General features: G+C 44.1%; 1 non-coding gene across 1 annotated transcript; it reads left to right on the forward strand.

The window, feature by feature from the left end:
• The first annotated feature begins 3,951 nt into the window (after positions 1-3,951).
• Positions 3,952-4,089, forward strand: LOC119930273. Its single transcript, XR_005451755.1, has one exon. It is a non-coding gene; the product is annotated as a small nucleolar RNA SNORA7 (small nucleolar RNA).
• Positions 4,090-20,724: the final 16,635 nt, after the last annotated feature.

Raw genomic sequence — 20,724 nt, forward strand, 5'->3', positions numbered from 1 at the left:
CTTTGAAATGAGAAAGCCCGCCCAGGGATAGATAATCATTAACTGTCATTTCAACTTAATCCAAATTAATCAGATAGGTAGGATGGAAAGGGGATATTGGGGTTTTTTTTTTTCTGACATAGGACTTGATTCTGAGTAACACTACAAAGTTGAAGCAGTCCCTTTGAAATGAGAAATCCCACCCAGGGACAGATTATCATTAATTGTCATTTCAACTTAATCCAAAGAGGAATTGACTTCCTCATGAGAAATAAACTAGGAGAGGCTACAGATGAGATGCTGGGGGAGTGATTAAGAAAGATGGAACTTATATCACTGGGGACAGAAAGTAGAAGAGCCTATCTACATAACAGCTCCCTCAGGCACCTGGAAAGTTTCAATGCATCCTAAGCCCTAATTAATATTTACTGTCGGGTACAAGAAAGAGAAGAGTTCATGAAATTGGGGTTCCTCTGGGTGGATCAAGCTCTACTAAGTGAAACTGGATCTAGTCATCTCTAAGTCTCAGTTCCTAAGAGGGAAAATATTAGGGCTTTTGTAGAGTTTCAAAGTTCATCAGAGATAAATTGGGTTCATTCTCCTGATAGTTTTTCTCAGCAGCTTGGCCTAGTGGAAAGAACACAGACCTGGGTTCTAATCCCTGCTCTGCCAGTTGTCTGCTGGGTGACCTTGGGTAAGGCATGTTACCCAACTATGCCTGTTTCCTCAACTGTAAAATGGAGATAAAATACCTGTTCTTCCTCCAATTTGGATTGTAAGCCCCATGTTAGGCAGAGACTGTGTTCGTTGTGATTAATTTGTATGTACCCCAGACCTAAGAATGGTGCTAGATACATAGTAAGTGCTTAATGAATACCATAAAAGAGGCAGTGTGGCTTAGTGTTAAGACCACGGGCTAGGGAGTCAGGGAACATGGGCTCTAATCCCAGCTCCACCACTTGTCTGCTGTGTGACTTTGGGCAAGTCACTTCACTTCTCTGTGCCTCAGTTACCTCATCTGTACAATGGGGATTAAGACTGTGAGCCCTACGTGGGACAACCTGGTTACCTTGGATCTACCCCAAAGCCTAGAACAATGCTTGGCAAATAGTAAGCACTTAACAATTGCCATCATCACTATTATTATTATCATCGAGAAGGAGCGTGGTTTAGTGGAAACATCCTGGGCTTGGGAGTCAGTGGTCATGGATTGTAATCCTGGCTCCACCACTTATCAGCCCTGTGACTTTGGGCAAGTCACTTTATTTCTCTGTGCCTCAGTTACCTCATCTGTAAAATGGGGATTAAGACTGTGAGCCCCATGTGGGACAACCTGATTACCTTGTACCTCCGCCAGCAATTAGAACAGTGCTTGGCACATAGTAAGCGCTTAACAAATACCATTAGTATTATTATTATTATCATTTGGGTGGGAATAATCACTGTGCCCTCTCTGTGTTCCTTATGAGGCTTAGGGTTCCTCTGATTTAACCTCTCAACTGGCTTGAGCATTGCCAGTTTCGAAGAAGTTTGATTTTCATTATCTATGGCATAAACAAAGCAGGCCGAGTTAGGGCTATAGAAACCAGGTGTTCTGATTATCAGAGCCATGTTCTTTCCAGTAGCCTGCAGAAAAACTTTTCTGTACACCAGTTCTGATTATATTCACAAACTCCCTTTCTGGATCTCCCATTTCCAAACCAGAATAATGTTGTGTAAATAAACTTTTCACATGCTCTCTTCAACACCTTTATCATCCCATTACACAGCGTAAATATAAAACGTTTTCTGTCATGAATGTTTGCTTCAGGATCTACCTCCTCAATCAAGACTTGACTTTTTTCTGTGTTCTAGGTGGGTTTCTCAACTTTCCAATGCAAGTGGAAATGATGGTGATCAATTAGTCAGAGTTGATTTTTTTCATAAAAGTGGAAATACAGAAGAATTAATTACCTGAACTTTCTCATTCATCAAATATCAGGAAATTGCATCTCTTAAGAGTGAGAGAAACCTTCTTGCCAATCTAGAGAAGACGGTTTTCTCTTCACCTCTGTTACCAAAATTTACTGAAAATTTACCTTTCCAATCAATGGTGTTTATTCATTGAATCATATTTATTGAGTGCTTACTGTGTGCAGAGCACCGTACTAACTGCTTCTTACTGCTTACTGTGTGGAGAGCACTGTATTAAGCACTTGGGAGAGTACAAGGCAACAGAGTTGGTAGACTTGCTTCCTGTCCACAACAAGCTTACAGTCCAGGCGAGTGTGGAAATCCAATATATTGATCAATCAGCGGTATTTATTGAGAGCTTACTGGGTGTAGAGCACAGTACTAAGCATTTGAGAGGGTACAACAGAATTGGTAGACATGATCCTGCCCTCAAGGGGTCTACAATTTAGCATGGGAGGCAGTCATTAAATGAATTAGTGGGAGCAATAGCATATAAGGATATGTAATTAAGTGCTTTGTTGTTGGTATGGGTCGGTATCAAAGTTCTTAAGGGATGAGGGCACAAGTGTTTAAGTGATGCAGAAGGGAGTGAGGACAGGGTGGAGAGATGAGAATTTCTTTAATGGTATTTATTAAGTGCTTAAAATGTGCCAGACACTGTACTAAGCATGGGGTAGATACAAGACAATCAGGTTAGATTGGACAAAGTCCGTGTCCCAAATGGGTCTCACAGAGTTAATCTCTATTTTATAGATGAGGTAACTGAGACACAGAGAAGTTAAGTAATTTTCCTAAGGTCACACAGCAGACAAGTGCTACAGTTGGGGTTATAACCTGGGCTCTCTGACTCCCTGGCCGAAACTCTTACCACTAGGCCAGATTCCTTCTCCAAAAGACAGGTGAGATCCAAGAGACTCAAAGCCCACATCCAAGAAGCCCCCAGAATATAGGACATTGGCCTGGTCCCACTTACTTTCCCAATGTTAGACCATGACCTATTTACCCGTGAGAAGCCACATGGGCAAGTAGAAAGATCACAGCCTGTTTTGCCACTTGCCTGCTGTGTGACCTTGGGCAAATCACTTAAATTTTCTGTGCCTCTGTATCCTCAACAGTAAAATGGGGATTCAGACTATGAGACATAGTCTCCTACTAAGATTATGAGCGCCCCCCCCGACTCTGCCCTACCTCCTTCCCCTCCCCACAGCACTTGTATGCATTTGTGCATATTTATTACTCTATTTTACTTGTGCATATTTACTACTCTATTTTATTAATGATATGCATATAACTATAATTCTATTTATTTTGATGGTTTTGACACCTGTCTACATGTTTTATTGTCTGTCTCCCCCTTCTAGGCTGTGAACACGTCGTGTAGGGACCGTCTCTATAAGTTACCAACTTGTATTTCCCAAGCGCTTAGTACAGTGCTCTGCACACAATAAGCACTCAATAAATACGATTGAATGAATGAATGCAAGGTTGGACACAGTCTCCATCCCAAATGGGGCTCACATTCCTAATCCTCATTTTACAGATGAGGGAACTGAGGCCCGGGGAAGTGAAGTGATTTGCTCAAGGTCACACAGAACACAAGTGGCAGAGTCAGGATTAGAACCAAGGTCCTTCTGACTCCTAGGCCAGGGCTCTGTCTACTAGGCAACACTGCTTCTCCTGTTAGACTGTGAGCTCACTGTTGGGTAGGGACTGTCTCTATATGTTGCCAATTTGTACTTCCCAAGCGCTTAGTACGGTGCTCTGCACATAGTAAGCGCTCAATAAATACGATTGATGATGATGATGATGATTAAGAAGGGGTGGAAATAAACGGGTCTCCTCGGCTTGGCCTGGAGCAGGGCCATAATGGGGAGATCGTATTCCCTTGCAATCCTTAAATGTATTGGTAAAAGTGGTTTATGAGGCCTACAGAGCAATTTGTCCCTCCTATCTTTCAGACTGTGAATGCTGGCTGGGCCAGGAAATGAGCCTCATTTATTGTCTCGTATCTACCCTAATCCCATGTCAGGGTCACGCCTGGAGAGTTCCCAGTACTCTACCAGTCTCAACTGCAGGAGGGAGAGTCAAGCAGAGACATATTCATTCCATTCCTAGCTTGGCCAGTGGCTAGTGAGTGGAAGGCAATCTGCTACAAGTCAAAACTCACCTGTTCTGGGCATCACCTGCATTGGAGAGAATCAAGGGTGAAAACTCAAGTTTTTATTGCATGGTGGGAGGCAATGGTAAACCACTTCTGTATTTTTACCTAGAAAACTCTATGGCTACACTTACCAGAACAATTGCAGATGGAGGTGGGGCATTCTGGAAGAGATGTGTCCATGGCGTTGCTATGGGTTGAAGATGACTCAGCAGCATAAGACAAGACAATCTACCCCAGATCTTAGCACTGTTCTTGGCACACAGAAAGTGCTTAATACTCTCTACTAACAGTATTACTAACTGGGGAAGCAGTGTTAACCTAGGGGACAGAGCACAGATCTGGGACTCAGAGGACCTAGGTTCTCTGAATTAGGGTATTAAGTCACTTACAGTGTGCCAAGCACTGTTCTAAGCTCTGGGGTAGATACTGCTAAAGCAGCGTGGCTCAGTGGAAAGAGCATGGGCTTGGGAGTAAGAGGTCAGAGGTTCAAATTCTGGCTCCACCAATTGTCAGCTGTGTGACTTTGGGCAAGTCACTTAACTTCTCTGTACCTCCGTTACTTCATCTGTAAAATGGAGATTAAGACTGTGAGACCCCCATGGGACAACCTGATCACTCTGTAACCTCCCCAGCGCTTAGAACAGTGCTTTGCACATAGTACGTGCTTAATAAATGCCATTATTAATATTATCATACAAAGAAGCAGTGGACAGAGCACGGATCTGGGACTCCGAGGACCTAGGTTCTCTGAATTAGGGTATTTATTGAGTCACTTGCAGTGTGCCAAGCACTGTTCTAAGCTCTGGGGTAGATACCGCAGAAGCAGCGTGGCTCAGTGGAAAGAGCCCGAGCTTGGGAGTCAGAGGTCGTGGGTTCTAATTCTGCCTCTGCTACTTGTCTGCTATGTGTCTTTGGGCAAGTCACTTCACTTCTCTGGGCCTCAGTTACCTCATCTGTAAAATAGGGATTAAGACTGCGAGCCCCACGTGGGACAACCCTATCACCTTGTATCCTCCCCAACACTTATAACAGTGCTTTGCACATAGTAAGCACTCAGCAAATACTATTATTATTATTATTACACAAGTTAATCAGGTCGAACACAGCCCCGTCCCACATGGGACTCCCTGTCGAAGTAGGAGGGAGAACAGGTACTGAATCCCCATCTTACAGATGAGGCAATTGAGGCACCGACATATTAAGTGACTTGCCCAAAGTCATACAGCAAACAAGTGGTGAAGAGCTCAGGTCCTCTAACTCCCAGGTCTGGGTTCTTTCCACATTTGGGTGGAAAATCCATCCCTTTGGCCTGGTCTCCATGTCCCCTCAGTAATCTCCTACTACAACCCAGCCAGCACACTTCTTTCTTCTAATGCTAACTCTCTCATTGTACCTGTATCTCATCTGTCTCCCTGCCGACATCTCGTCCACATCCTGCCTCTGGCCTGGAACTCTCTCCCTCTTCGTATCCGACAGACAATGACACTCCCCCTTTACAAAGCCTTATTGAAGTCACATCTCCTCTGAGGGGCCTTCCTTGACTAAGCCCTCCTTTCCTCTTTTCTCACTCCCTTCTGTGCCACCCTGACTTGCTCCCTTCATTCATCCACCTCCCAGCCCCACAACATTTACATACATATCTGTCTCCCCCTCTAGACTGTAAGCTCGTTGAGTTCAGGGAATGTGTCTTTTATATTGTTATATCATCCGCTCCCAAGCATTGAGTACAGTGCTTTGCACGCAGTAAGCGCTCAGTGAATATGATTGACTGACTGACTGACTGACTCAGGTTGGGAGCACTGATGCCCATCTGCCCGAGCATCATGATTCAATTTACCATATCTACTTTTTCTCACTTGTGGTTCCCCCATGATCTTCCCTTGCAGTTCAAGACCGAATCAAGTCGACACTGAGAAATTGAACCCCCGTGACAGAATTCATCCTCCTGGGTCTAACAGATGATGCCTCCTTGTAGGTTTGCCTATTCTCCTTTTTTCTCCTTGTCTACCCGCTCAGCATCACCAGCAAACTGACCATCGTTACCCTCCCCTTCCTGGTGCCCCACCTTCACACGCCTATGTATTTCTTCTTGTGTAATTTCTCCCTCCTGGAAATCTTTGTCTACATTCCTGTCTGCATTTTGTCTGAATGCAGTAATTTCTGTTTGCATTCCCAACTCGTTTGTGAGCATGTCGACATGGAACAAAATCATCTCCAAGAATTGTTGTACAACCCAGATATTCTTCTACATCCTACTGGGTGTGTCAGAGTTCTGGTCTGCATGTTCTATGACCATTATGTGGCCATCTGCAGACCTTTACACTACACAACCAACATGACCCACAGAGTCTGTACTCTGCTCATCCTCTGCTGCTACTTGGCAGGCTTACTGCCCCCCCCTTTCCCTGCAGCTGGATTTCTGTACCACAAATAACATCAATCATTTCAGGTATGACACTGTCCCCTTGCTGCAGATCTCTTGCTTGGACACATGATCCCTGGAGGTGCTGACATTATATTCTTCCATGATCAGGCTGCTATCACTCTATCACTATTGATCCTGTCCTACGTATACACCATTAAGACCATTTTGAAAATTCCCTCCACCTAGCAGAGGAAAAAGGCCTTTTCCATCTGTGCTTCCCACATAGTGGTTGTCTCCCTGTCCTATGGCAGTTGTATCTTCATGTACATCAATCCTTCCAATAGGGTGGAGATAACGACCAAGAAGGTGGCTGTTCTCAATACATGTGTGTCCCCCATGCTAAATCCCTTCATTGCACACTCAGGCCTGAAAAGTCCCAGAAACAAAAGGTCCCATTGACCCTCAAGTGAACCGCTAATGGGCAATCCTAATGAACTAATCCATCCACCAATCAACCAATCAATTGGTGGTATTTATTAAGCACTTCCTAGGTGTGGAGCACTGTACTAAGTGCTTAGGAGAGTACGTACAACAAGGTTGGTAAATAGGTTCCCTACCCACAGTGAGGTTACAGTCTAAAGGGGGGAGACAGAGTTTGATATGGTTAAATGCATTATGGATGTATCTGTAAGTGCTGAGGGACTGAGGGAGGGGTGAATAAAGGGTGCAAATCCCGAGGCAAGAGAATGGGAGAAGAGAAAGTGAGGACTTAATTGGGGAAGGTCTCTCAACAATCAATGGTAATTTGTAGGGGGGTCTGCTATGTTCAGCACTTGGTAAAAAGTAAGCGCTCAATAAATACCATTGATTGATTGATTGAATCAGAGCACCATAATGAAAGCCTAGGAGGAGTATACCAAAATGTAGTTTACAATCTGCAGGGCAGGGACAGGCAGGAAAGTAAATTACAGGTCTCTGAATCACCCAACTATAAGGATATTTGCTTAAATGCTGTGGGGGTGGATGGTAAATACCGAAGTTCTTGGAGGGTAGAAGTGGTGCAGAAAGGAGGGAAAATAGGCTGGGTAGATGAGAGATTCATCAGGGAAAGCTTCTTGGAGGAAATGTGATCATAGTGGGGTTTCGGAGAAGGGGAGAAAAGCAGATTGTTAGACTCTCCCTTCTAGACTGTAAGCTCGTGAGCAGGGAACTTGTTTACCAACTCTGCACAAAGTAAGTGCTCAATAAATACCATCGATTGATTGATTGATTCATTCATTCAATATTTTTGATTGAGCGCTTACTGTGTGCAGAGCACTGTACTAAGCACTTGGGAATTACAAATCGACAACATAGAGAGATGGTCCCAGCCCAATAATGGGTTCACAGTATAGAAGGATATTTTGATATGTCTGGTCTATCACAGTCTATCACAGTCTAGTTGTTATGAAGAAGGAGGGAGTTCCAGGCAGTGGGGAGGGAGGGAGTGAGCAAGGGGGTCAACTTTATGAGAAATGAGATCCAGGCACAGTAAGTAGGTGGATATTGGAGGAGTGGTGTGTTCAGGTTGTAGTGGGAGAGGAGTGAACATAGGAAACGGGAGAGAGTGGACTGAGTGCCTTCAAATATGTCCATGATTTGCCTTTTATTATACTAAACCACCATGATTCCTTATTCTCTTCTCTCTGGTCAATAATTATATATGTTTTCTGTAAGTATTTCTTACCTTATAGACTTTAAATTATTTATTTCTATCAGTATCTGTCCCCCCACTCCAAACTATAAGCTCACTGTGAGTAGAGAATGTGTCGTCCAACTCTGCTATGTTGTCCTATGCCAAGCACTTAGTTCTAGTTCTAAGTGCTTAGAACAGTGCTTGGCACATAGTAAGCACTTAAGAAATGCCATTATTATTATTATTATTACAGGACTCTGCACACAGTAAGCATCCAATAAATATGATTGATTGATTGATAAACTTCCTTCTGTTTGATAACACTCTGACCCGATTCTCCTCTTTCTCATAACAATAATGATAATAATGATAATAACGATGGTATTTGTTAAGCACTTACTGTGTGACAAGCACTTTTATAAGCGCTCAGGTAGATACAAGGTTATCAGGTTGTCCCACATGATGATGATGATGAAGGCATTTATTAAGCACATACTATGTACAAAGCACTTTTCTAAGCGCTGGGGAGGTTACAAAGTGATCAGGTTGTCCCACATGGGGCGCTCAGTCTTTATCCCCATTTCCCAGATGAGGTAACTGAGGCATAGATAGAGAAATTAGGTGACTTGCCCAAAGTCACACAGCTGACAAGTGGTGGAGTTGGAATTCAAACCTACGACCTCTGACTCCCAAGCTCAGGCTCTTTCCATTAAGCCACGCTGCTACACATTCCATCTCAAGCCCCCTCACCTTCCATCTTCCCAAATCGAATCACTTTTACCCTTTTCTCCCATTAACTGACAACAACTTGTTTGCATTTGGATCTAGAAGCCTGGAACCGTTCTCTGTGTTCCCCAGACCCTCTGAAAACAGTGTGGATGGTGAAGCCTAGTACATAGTAAGCACTCAATAAATGCAATTGAATGAATGAATGAAAGATGACAATAATAATACACACACCAAAGTATGACGTGATTGATTCCATTAATGGAAGGAATTTTGTGAGCAGCATTGCATGTGGCCATATGCTAAGGACAAATTTCTTTCCCCGTTTATGTGTAATTTAGCGAATTTGCAAAGGCTTTTTTTTTGCTGCCACATTGTGGCTCAACTGAGGTCTTTCCTGGATTGCACATCTGAGCAATTCTAAAGTACATCCACTGATTTATTAATAATAATGGCATTTGTTAGGCGCTTACTATGTGCAAAGCACTATTCTAAGCACTGGGGAGGATACAAGGTAATCAGGTTGACCCACGTCGGGCTCACAGTCTTAATTCCCATTTTACAGGTGAGGTAACTGAGGCACAGAGAAATTAAGTGACTTACCCAAAGTCACACAGCTGACAAGCAGTGGAGCTAGGATTAGAACCCATGACTTCTGCCTCCCAAACCAGTGTTCTTTCCACTGAGCCACGCTGCTTCTACAATGGCATTGTTAAGCGCTTAATATGTGTCTAACACTGCTCTAAATGCTGTTGTAGATAGAAGCTAGTCATGTTGGACACAGTCTCTGTCCCTTATGGGGCTCACAGTCTTAATCCCCATTTGACAGATGAGGTAACTGAGGCCTGAGAAGTGACGTGAGTTGCTCAAGGTCACATAGCAGACAAGTGGGGAAGCCAGGATTAGAACCCAGGTCCTTCTGATTCCCAGGCCCGTGCTGCACTCAGTAGGTTATGCTTCTTCCACAGGGCCATTTGCATAGCAATATCTGGATCATTAGAGTGAGGATCACAGAACTTCATCATGGGCCTAGTATGTAGTGAACCTGAGAAGGGCATGCTGAGAAAGGAAGTCACTCCAGATGAACTGCAACTGGACAAATCCTAACAAATTGTGGTAAGCATTTGCTATTTACCTAACGCTGTAGAAGTGCTGGGCCAGATACAATATAATCACATCCCACATGGAGCTTACAGTCTAAGTGGGAGGGAGAATGGGTATTGAATTCTGCTCTTAAAATGAGGAAACTGAAGCACGGAGAAGTGAAGTGACATGCCCAAGATTACACAGCAGGCAAGTGGCAGATCTGGGATTGAAACAATAATAATGATAATAACTATAGTATTTGTTAAGCACTTACTATGTACCAAGCACTGTTCTAAACAATGGTGTAGATACAAGGTAATCAGGTTATCCCACGTGGGTTCACAGTCTTAATCCCCATTTTACAGATTAGGGAACTGAGGCACAAAGAAATTAAGTGGCTTGCCCAAGATCACACAGCACCCAAGTGGTGGAGCCGGGATTAGAACCCATGTCCTCTAACTCCCAGGCCCGTGCACTTTCCACCTGTGTGTATATATATATATATATTTGTACATATTTATTACTCTATTTTACTTGTACATATCTATTCTATTTATTTTATTTTGTTAATATGTTTGGTTTTGTTCTTTGTCTCCCCCTTCTAGACTGTGAGCCCACTGTTGGGTAGGGACTGTCTCTATATGTTGCCAACTTGTACTTCCCAAGCGCTTAGTACAGTGCTCTGCACACAGTAAGCGCTCAATAAATACGATTGATTGATTGATTGATTTCCACTGAGCCATGCTGCTTCTCCAGGTTGAAAAAACAATCCTTGTTTTCAAGGAATTTATACTCAAATAGTTTTAAAGGTAGTGTTACATTCTTAAGTGGACACTGAGGGACAATGGGTATATTTTTCTTTTAATTGCATTTATTAAGTACTTACTGTATTCCATGCACTGTATTAAGCACTGGGTAGATACAAGCTAAAGAAGTTGGACACAGTCCATGGCCTACATGGGGCTCACAGTATTAATCCCCATTGTATAGATGAGGTAACAGGCTCAGAGAATTGAAGTAACTTGCCCAAGGTCACACAGCAGAGAAGTTACAGTGGGTGAATTAGAACCCAGGTTCTCCTGACTCCCAGAGCCGGGCTCCTTCCACTAGGCCAAGCTGTTTCTCAGTTAATCAGATCCAGCAGACTGGATTTTAGTTTTGCATAGCCTGATGAGTTTTCTGTGATCTTATCATAATTATGGTACTTAATAATAATAGTTATGCCATTTGTTAAGCACTTACTATGTGCCAAACATTGTTCTAAACTCTGGGGTAGATAAAAGGTAATCAGGTTGGACACAGTCCCTGTCCCACGTGGGGCTCACAGTTTTACTCCCCATTTTGCAGATTACGTACCTGAGGCGCAGAGAAGTGAAGTAACTTGCCCAAGGTCACTCAGCACATAAGTGGCAAAGTCGGGATTAGAACCGATGACCTTCTGACTCCCAAGTCTGTGCTCTATCCACTGTGCCAGGCAGTGTACTAAACACTGGGGTAGATACAAGTTAATTATATTGGACACAGTCCATGTTGCACATGGGGCTTATCTTAAACCCCATTTTACAGACAGGGTAAAAGACTTCAAGCATATAGTGGGAACAATGATTATGGCAGAAGAGTGTCCCTTCTTGGAGAAGCAGCATGACATAGTGGATAGAGCATGGGCCTAGGTTTTAATGTTGACGCTGCACCATGTTTGCTATGTGACCTTGGGAATGTCACTTAACTTCTCTGTGCCTCAGTTCCCTCATCTGTAAAATGGGGATTAAGACTGTGAGCCCTGTGTGGGCCAGGGACTGTGTCCAACCAGATTATCTTGTATCTACTCTAGTGCTTAGAACAGTGACTGCCACATATTAAGCACTTAACAAATGCCGCAATTATTATTAGTATTATTATTACTTGGCTCTCCCATCATCCAACTAAGTGCTCAACTGAAGATGGGTTGAAAGGGAGAAAGGGTTGAATGAGTGAAAGTGTTCACTCGATGTGAACACAAATATTGTATGTCTTTGTGATACAAGGAGAAATGGCTTTCAGAACCAAAAAGCCTGGAGAAGCAACATGACCTAGTGGAAAGAGCACAGGCCTGGAAATCAAAAGACCTGGGTCCTTACCCCAGCTCCACCACTTGTCTGCTGTGTGACCTTGAGCACATCACTTCAATTCTCTGGGCCTCAATCACGTCATCTGTAAAATGGGGATTAAGTCTCTGAGCCCAGGTGGAACAGAGCACTACTGGATATCTAGAGAAGCAGCGTGGCTCAGTGGAAAGAGCATGGGCTTGGGAGTCACGGGTCATAGGTTCAAATCCCGATCCACCAATTGTCAGCTTTGCGACTTTGGGCAAGTCACTTCACTTCTCCTAGCCTCAGTTACCTTATCTTTAAAATGGGGATGAAGACTGTGACCCCTCCCCCGGGACAATCTGATTACCTTGTAACCTGCCCAATGCTTAGAACAGTGCTTTGCACATAGCAAGCGCTTAATAAATGCCATTAGTATTATTATTTCCTCCTTCCTCCTTCCCTTCCCCACAGCACCTGTATATATGTATATATGGTTGTACATATTTATTACTCTATTTATTTATTTATTTATTTATTTATTTATTTTACTTGTACATTTCTATCCTACTTATTTTATTTTGTTGGTATGTTTGGTTCTGTTCTCTGTCTCCCCCTTTTAGACTGTGAGCCCACTGTTGGGTAGGGACTGTCTCTATGTGATGCCAATTTGTACTTCCCAAGCGCTTAGTACAGTGCTCTGCACATAGTAAGCGCTCAATAAATACGATTGATTGATTGATTGATTATTATTATCTGAGCACTTAGTATTCACTCATTCATTCATTCCTGCAATCATATTTATTGAGTGATTACTGTGTGAAGACCACTGTACTGAGCACTTGGGAGAGTACAACAATAAATAGTCACATTCCCTGCCCTCAACAACCATATGGTTGAGAGTGGGGGACAGACATCAATACAAATAAATGAAATTACAGATGTGTAAGTGCTGTGGGGCTGGGAGGGGGAACGAGTAAAGGGAGCAAGTCAGGGCAACGCAGAAGGGAGTGGGAGAAGAAGAAAAGTGGGGCTTAGTCTGGGAGGCTTCTTGGAGGATATGTGCTTTCCATAAAGGTTTGAAGTGAGGGAGAGTAATTGTCTCAGATTTGAGAAGGGAGAGCATTCCAAGTCAGAGGCTGGATGTGGACTAGCAGTTGGCAGAGACATAGGTGAGATCGAGGCGCAGTGAGAAGGTTAGCGCTAAAGGAGTGAAGTGTGTGGTTGTAGAAGGAGAGAAGAGAGGTGAGGTAGGAGGGGGCAAGGTGATGGAGTGATTTAAAGCCAATGGTGAGGAGTTTTTGTTTGATGCAGAGGTGTATGGGCAGCCACTGAAGGTTTTTGAGGAATGGGGTGACATGTCCTGAACAGTTTTGTTGAAAAATTATCTGGGCAGCAGAGTGAACTATGGACTGGAATGGGAAGAGACAGGAGGCTGGGAGGTCAACAAGGAGGCTGATGCAGTAATCTAGGTGGGATATGATAAATGATTGTATTAACGTGGTAGTAATATGGATGGAGAAGAAAGGGTGGATTTTAAGGATGTTGTCAAGGTAGAACTGTCAGGATTTAGTGATGGATTGAATATGTGGGTTGAATGAGACAAAGGAGTCAAGGATAACCCCAAAGCTTTGAGCTTGTGAGACAGAAAGAATGGTGGTGCCATCTAGAGTGATGGGAAAGTAAGTTGGAGGACAGAGCTTGGGTGGAAGATAAGGAACTATGTTTTGAACGTTTTAAGCTTGAGGTGATAGGAGGACATTCAAGTAGAGATGTCTTGAAGGCAGGAAGAGATGCAAGACTGGAGAGAGGGAGAGAGATCAGAGCTGGAGATGTAGATTCGGGTATCATCTGCATAGAGGTGGAAGTTGAAGCCATGGAAGTGAATGAGTTCTCCAAGGGAGTGGGTGTAGATGGAGAATAGAAGGGGACCCAGAACTGAACCTTGAGGGACCCCCACAGTTAGGGGGTGGAAGGCCGAGGAGGAGCCCACAGGGGAAACTGAGAATGTATGGCCAGAGACATGAGGAGAACCAGGAGAAGACAGAGTCAGTGAAGCCACCAAGGTGGAAAAACATTTCCAGTAGAAAGGGGCGGTCCACAGTGTCGAAAACAGCTAAGAGGTCGAGGAAGAATAGGTATCATTAGAGGTCATTGGATTTGGCAAGAAGTAGATCATTAGTGTCCTTTGAGAGGGTGGTTTCTTTCATTCATTCATTCAGTCGTATTAATTGAATGCTTACTGTGTGCAGAGCATTGTACTGAGCGCTTGGAAAGTACAATTCAGCAACAGATAAGTTTTCTGTGGAGTGAAGGAGATGGAGGCCAGATTGGAGCCAGTCCAGCAAGGGCGCCACTGAGCCAGGAGGCGGCCGCCATCTTCCCACAGGCCCCATTGCTCATGATGACATCATAGGGCAGGGGACGGCAGATGGCAGCATAGCGGTCGTAGGACATCACAGTGAGGACGCCCATCTCGGCAGACGCCAGGGAGATGAAGAACACTTGAAGAACGCAGTCTGGGAAGCAAATACCACACCTGTAGGCCAGGGAATTGAAGATGGATTTGGGGATGGTGACGGAGATGTAGCAGACATCTATGAAGGAGAGGTTCCTGAGGAACAAGTAAATGGGTGTGTGGAGGCGCCGGTTGAGGGTGGTGATGTGCGACGATGAGGAGATTCCCCATCAGGGCCACCAGGTAGACCAGGAGGAAGAGCATGGCGTGGACCAGCTGCGGCTCCCGGTCCTCTGAGAAACCCAGGAGCAGGAATCTGGTCACACGTGTACAATTTACCATTCCTGTCCTGTGATGCCCTGAGCTTCTTGAAGAAGGGGGTAGAGAACGGAAATTTAGAAGAAATGCTACTTGGTCTCCAAACCACTGAAGCTTCCTGTGGACAGGGAGCATGTCTACCAACTCTGTTACAGTGTATTCTCCCAAGGGCTTAGTACAGTGCTCCGCACACAATAAGTGCTCAATAAATACCATTTATTGATGGGTTAATGGATTAATACCTGTCTCCCTCTGTAGACTGAAAACCCCTTATGGACAGGAAACATGTCTATCAACTCTGCTTTGTAGTACTTCCCCAAATGCTTAGAACATTGCTCTGCACATAGTAAGAACTCAATATATGCAATTAATTGAGAGGTGACGTAGTGATTCACATCTGACACAGTAATCTCTGCTTTATTCTCCTAAGCACTTAGTACAGTGCTTTGTCCAAAGTAAATGCTCAATAAATAAAATTGATTGATTGATAATAAGAGTAAAGGTAACTTAGTGCCTTCTGGGTCTAATTGCCCTTAGAGAAGCAGCCTGACTTAGTGGAACAAGCCCAGACCTGAGAGTCAGAAAGACCTGGGTTCTAATCCCAGCTCCACCACTTGTCTGCTGTGTGACCTTGGGTGAGTCACTTCACTTCTCTGTGCCTCAGCTCTCATCTGTAAAGTGGGGATCGTGACCATGAGACCCATTTGGGACAGGGACTCTGTCATAATAATAATAATAATGATGGTATTAAGCATTTACTATGTGTCAAACACTGTTCTAAGCGCTGGGCTATATACAAGGTGCTCAGGTTGTCTCACGTGTGTCTCACAGCCTTCATCCCCATTTTACAGATGAGGTAACTGAGTTACGGAGAAGTTCAGTGACTTGCTGACAAGTGGCATAGGCGGAATTAGGATCCATGACCTCTGACTCCCAAACCCGGGCTCTTTCCACGAAGCCATGCTGATTACCTCATAATCTACCCTAGCACTTAGAACGTTGCTCTTATTACTGGCTCTCCCAATGTCCAGCCTGAATAGGGATGGCCAGGTGTTCTGATTCAGACAGTAGGGCTGACAGGGCAGTTAAACATTACTTGGAGTAAGTAACTTCCCACTCCAGGAAGCAATCCCTAGCCAAGGTCCTCAGACCAGGGTACATGGTACCAAGAGACATTGGTTGAATCAGTCAGAAGCTTAGGGTGGCCATTTGTCCAGTTTATCACTAGACAGTCTGACTACTTGCTGTTCTGTCTTCCTGCTTGTAGGTGGCATCATCCTCCCTTCAAGGCCCTACTGAGAGCTCACCTCCTCCAGGAGGCCTTCCCAGACTGAGCCCCTTCCTTCCTCTCCCCCTCGTCCCCCTCTCCATCCCCCCCATCTTACCTCCTTCCCTTCCCCACCGCACCTGTATATATGTATATATGTTTGTACATATTTATTACTCTATTTATTTATTTTACTTGTAAATATCTATTCTATTTATTTTATTTTGCTAGTATGTTTGGTTTTGTTCTCTGTCTCCCCCTTTTAGACTGTGAGCCCACTGTTGGGTAGGGACTGTCTCTATATGTTGCCAACTTGTACTTCCCAAGCGCTTAGTGCAGTGCTCTGCACACAGTAAGCGCTCAATAAATACGATTGATTGATTGATTTTATTTTTGGTTCCGAATTTCCTTTCTCCCCAGCTGCTCTTCCTTGGCTCAAACGAAAGTTGTTCCTGGGCTTAGAGGGGCCTGGAAAGCGAGGGCAAAGATCAAGCTCGTCTGCTTGGTGACCTTAGGCAAGTCACTTCACTTCTCTGTGCCTCAATTACCTCATCTGTAAAATGGGGAATAAAAGTGTGAGCCTTAATGTGGGACAGGAACTGTGTCCAACCCGATTATCTCATGTCTACCCGAGCGCTTACTACAATGTCTGGCACTTAACAAATACCACAGTTATTAATGGAAAAGGTTCTGAGCCCTTCAAGGGACCTGCCCTAGGTTTGGACAGATGCAGGGGAACCTTTGAAAAATGTCACTTATAACACAGACTGTAAGCTTTCTGTGGTCAGGGAATGTGTCTGTTATATTGTTATATTGTAAACTTCCAAACAGTACAGTGCTCTGCACACAGTAAGTGCTCAATAAATACGATTGATGGAATTATGCCATGTTCCTGTTGAAATGCCTGCTATGTCATGGGTGCCTTGGTGGCCAGAATCTGCAAGCACTGTCCACAACCACCATACTGGGACAGGACTCTCAAGACTGAGCTGGAATTCCAGAATCTGTGGGACATATTGGATCACTAAAGTAGAGACTAATTGGCTTAGAGCTCAGGCGTGGCAGTCAGAAGGACCCGGGTTCTAATCTTGTCTCTACCACTTGTCTGCTGTGTGACCTTGGGTATGTCACTTCACTTCTCTGTGTCTCACATACCTCACCTGTAAATGGGGATAAGAGTGTGAGCCCCCTGTGGGACAGGAACTGTATCCAACCTGATTAACCTGTATATTCTCCAGCACTTAGAACGGGGTGTGGCACATAAGAGTGTAACAAGAACCATATGTATTATAATTATTATTATTACTACTACTTTCCCAGAAATGTTTCATCATTTCTTTTCTGGTATTTGTTAAGCACTTACTGTGTGTCAAGCATTGTTCTAAGTGCTGGGTAGATACAAGTTAATCAGGTCATACACAGTCCCTGTCCCACATGGGGCTCACAGTCTAAGTAGGAGAGAGAATGGATATTGAATCCTCTTTTGGCAGATGAAGAAACAGGGGCACAGGGAAGTTCAGTGACTTGCCCAAGGTCGCCCAGCAGACAAGTGCAGCACTGGCATTAGAACCATTGTCCTCTGACTCCCAGGCACGTGCTCTTTCCAAACTATCAATCAGTGGTATCTATTGAGTGCTTACTATTTGTAGAGCTCTACTCAACGCTTGGGAGAGTACAACAGAATGTAACAGTCTTGGGTTCTAATCCTGACTTCGCCAATTGCTTCCTGTGTGACCTTGGCCTAGCCACTTCACTTCTCTGTGTCTGTTACCTCATCTGTAAAAGGGGGATTATGATGGTGAGCCCCATGTGGAACAGGGACTCTGTCCAACCCAATTTGCTTGTATCCACCCCAGATATTAGCACAGTGCCTGGCACATACTAAGCACTTCAAAATATCACAATCATTATTATCATTATTATTATTAACATTATTAATAATAATTAGCAGCCTTGTTCTCGGCCCATAGTGAGCTTACAGTCTAGAGTCAAGCTAACAGTCTAAAGTACTCCACTAGTTCATTCATTCAATCATATTTATTGAGCGCTTACTCTGTGCAGAGCACTGTGCTATGCGCTTGGGAAGTACCAGTTGGCAATATATAGAGACGGTTCCTACGCAACAACGGGCTCACCATCTAGAACCGGGAGACAGACAAGACAAAACATGTAGACGGGTGTCAAAACCGTCAGAATAAATAGAATTATAGCTATATTCGCCACATTAATAAAATAGAGTAGTAAATATGTACAAGTAAAATGAATAGAGTAATAAATATGTACAAATATATACAAGTGCTCTGGGTGGGGGAAGGAGGTAGGGCGGGGGGTGGGGGCGATGGGGAGGAGGAGAGCACAAAGGGGGCTCAGTCTGGGACTGCTTCCTGGAGGAGGTGGGCTCCTCCATATCCATAGAGAAGCAGCGCGGCTCAGTGGAAAGACCCTGGTCTTTGGAGTCAGAGGTCATGGGTTCAAACCCTGGCTCTACCAATTGTCAGCTGTGTGACTTTGGGCAAGTCACTTAACTTCTCTGTGCCTCAGTACCTCATCTGTAAAATGGGAATTAAGACTGTTAGCCCCCCCGATCATCTTGTAACCTCTCCAGCGCTTAGAACAGTGCTATGCACATACTAAGCGCTTAATAAATGCCATTATTTGTTGTTATTATTATTATTATTATTATCCCCATATCCAGCAGATACGGAGGGGCAAATAGGCATCAAAACAGCGGCAAGCAGTGTAAATGGAGGGGGCAAGTGGACATCCAAAAAGCAGCAAGCAGTTAAAATGTAGGGGCAAATGGGCATCCAGCAGCAGGAAGTAGAGGAAATGGAGGAGTAAATGTGCGACCAAGCAGCAGGAAGTAGAATAAATGGAGGGGCAAGTGGGCATCCAAAATGTGGCAGCCGTTTTTCCTGTGGGCTGGGAGGAGTTGTGCTCTGGGCACTTTGCTGCCCTTGCTAATTCCTTAGGGACCACAGACCAGATCTTTCCCATCCTGGATCTCCATGGTCCGGGACCACTTCTCAAGCCAGAGTCTTGAAGGGAGAGGCTGTAAACCAGGGTCTTCAAAAAATGACTTGAGTTGCTAGCTTCCTCCTGACTCTCAGGTGGGACCCCTCCCAGGATTCAGGACTGGCCTCGAAAGTCTTCCCTAGATATTAAGCTCTAAACTCATTGTGTCTGCCAACTCAGTTATATTGTGTGTTTATTCATTTCATTCAATTGTATTTAATGAGTGCTTACTGTTTGCAGGCCACTGTACTAAGCACTTGGGAGAGTACAATACGACCTTGTATCTACCCCAGCTCTTAGAACACTGCCTGGCATATAGTAAGCACTTAACAAATACCATCATCATCATCTTTACAATATAACAATAAACAGACATACTCCCTGCCCACAACGAGCTTAGTACAGAGCAGGGAGAGCAGAGCACACAGTAAGCACTCAATAAATATAATTGATTGATATTATCAATCAGTGTTTTCAATCATTTATCCTTTGTCAATGGTATTTGTTAACGATGACTACAACTCAGCATGGCCTACTGGAAAGAGCATGGGTTTGGGAGTCAGAGGTCGTGGGTTCTAATCCCAGCTCTGCTGCTTATCAGATGGGTGACTTGGGCAAGTCACTTAACTTCTCTGTGTCTCAGTTACCTCATTTGTAAAATAGGGTTTAAAACTGTGAGCCCCATGTGAGACAACCTGATGACTTTGTATCTACCCCAGTACTTAGATCACTGCCTGGCACGTAGTAAGTGCTTAACAAATATTGTCATCATCATCATCATCACAATATAATAATAAGCAGGCGTATTCCCTGCCCACAACAAGCTTAGCACAGTACTCTGCACACAATAAACACTCAATAAATATGATTGATAGTATCAATCAGGATTTTCAATCAGTCCTTTTTTAATGGTATTTGTTAACTGTGAATACTACTAATAATAATGATAATTATGGCTATTGTTAATCATTTACTATGTTTCAGGCACCGTACTAAGAGCTGTGGTAGATGCAAAATAATTGGATTGGACACAGTCCCTGTCCCATATGGAGCTCAAAGTCTTAATCCACATTTTACAGATGAGGCAACTGAGGCAAAAGAAGTTAAGTGACTTGCACAAGTCACCCATCTGATAAGCAGCAGAGCTGGGATTAGAACCCACGACCTTTGACTCCCAAACCCGTGCTCTTTCCAGTAGGCCATGCTGAGTTGTAGTCATCGTTAACAAATACCATTGACAAAGGATAAATGACAAGTGGCAGAGCCAGGATTAAAACCCAGATCTTCTCAGTCCCAGGCCCGTGCTCTTTCCACGAGGCCACACTCCTCCTCAAACATTTTCAGTCAATCATTTAATGGTATTTATTGAGTATCTGCTGTTTGCAGAGCACTGTACTAAGCATTTGGGAAAATACAATTCAACAGATTTGGTAGCCACAATCCCTAGGCTCAAGAATCTTACAGGCAAGAGGGACTTTTCTGTGTATTCCTGTCCAATTTTGGGGTCTTCATGGAATCACCACAATCCATCTTGTCATGCATATGATCCCAAGGACTGATCAAGGACAATCCACACAGCCAACTCCATTGGACACCATCCACAAGGGCATAGAAAAAGGGGGGTGTGATTTGGCAAAGCTGAGGAGGAGACTGTC

This window comes from Tachyglossus aculeatus, chromosome 6 (assembly GCF_015852505.1).
Source record: "Tachyglossus aculeatus isolate mTacAcu1 chromosome 6, mTacAcu1.pri, whole genome shotgun sequence".
In the NCBI taxonomy this organism is placed as follows: domain Eukaryota; kingdom Metazoa; phylum Chordata; class Mammalia; order Monotremata; family Tachyglossidae; genus Tachyglossus; species Tachyglossus aculeatus.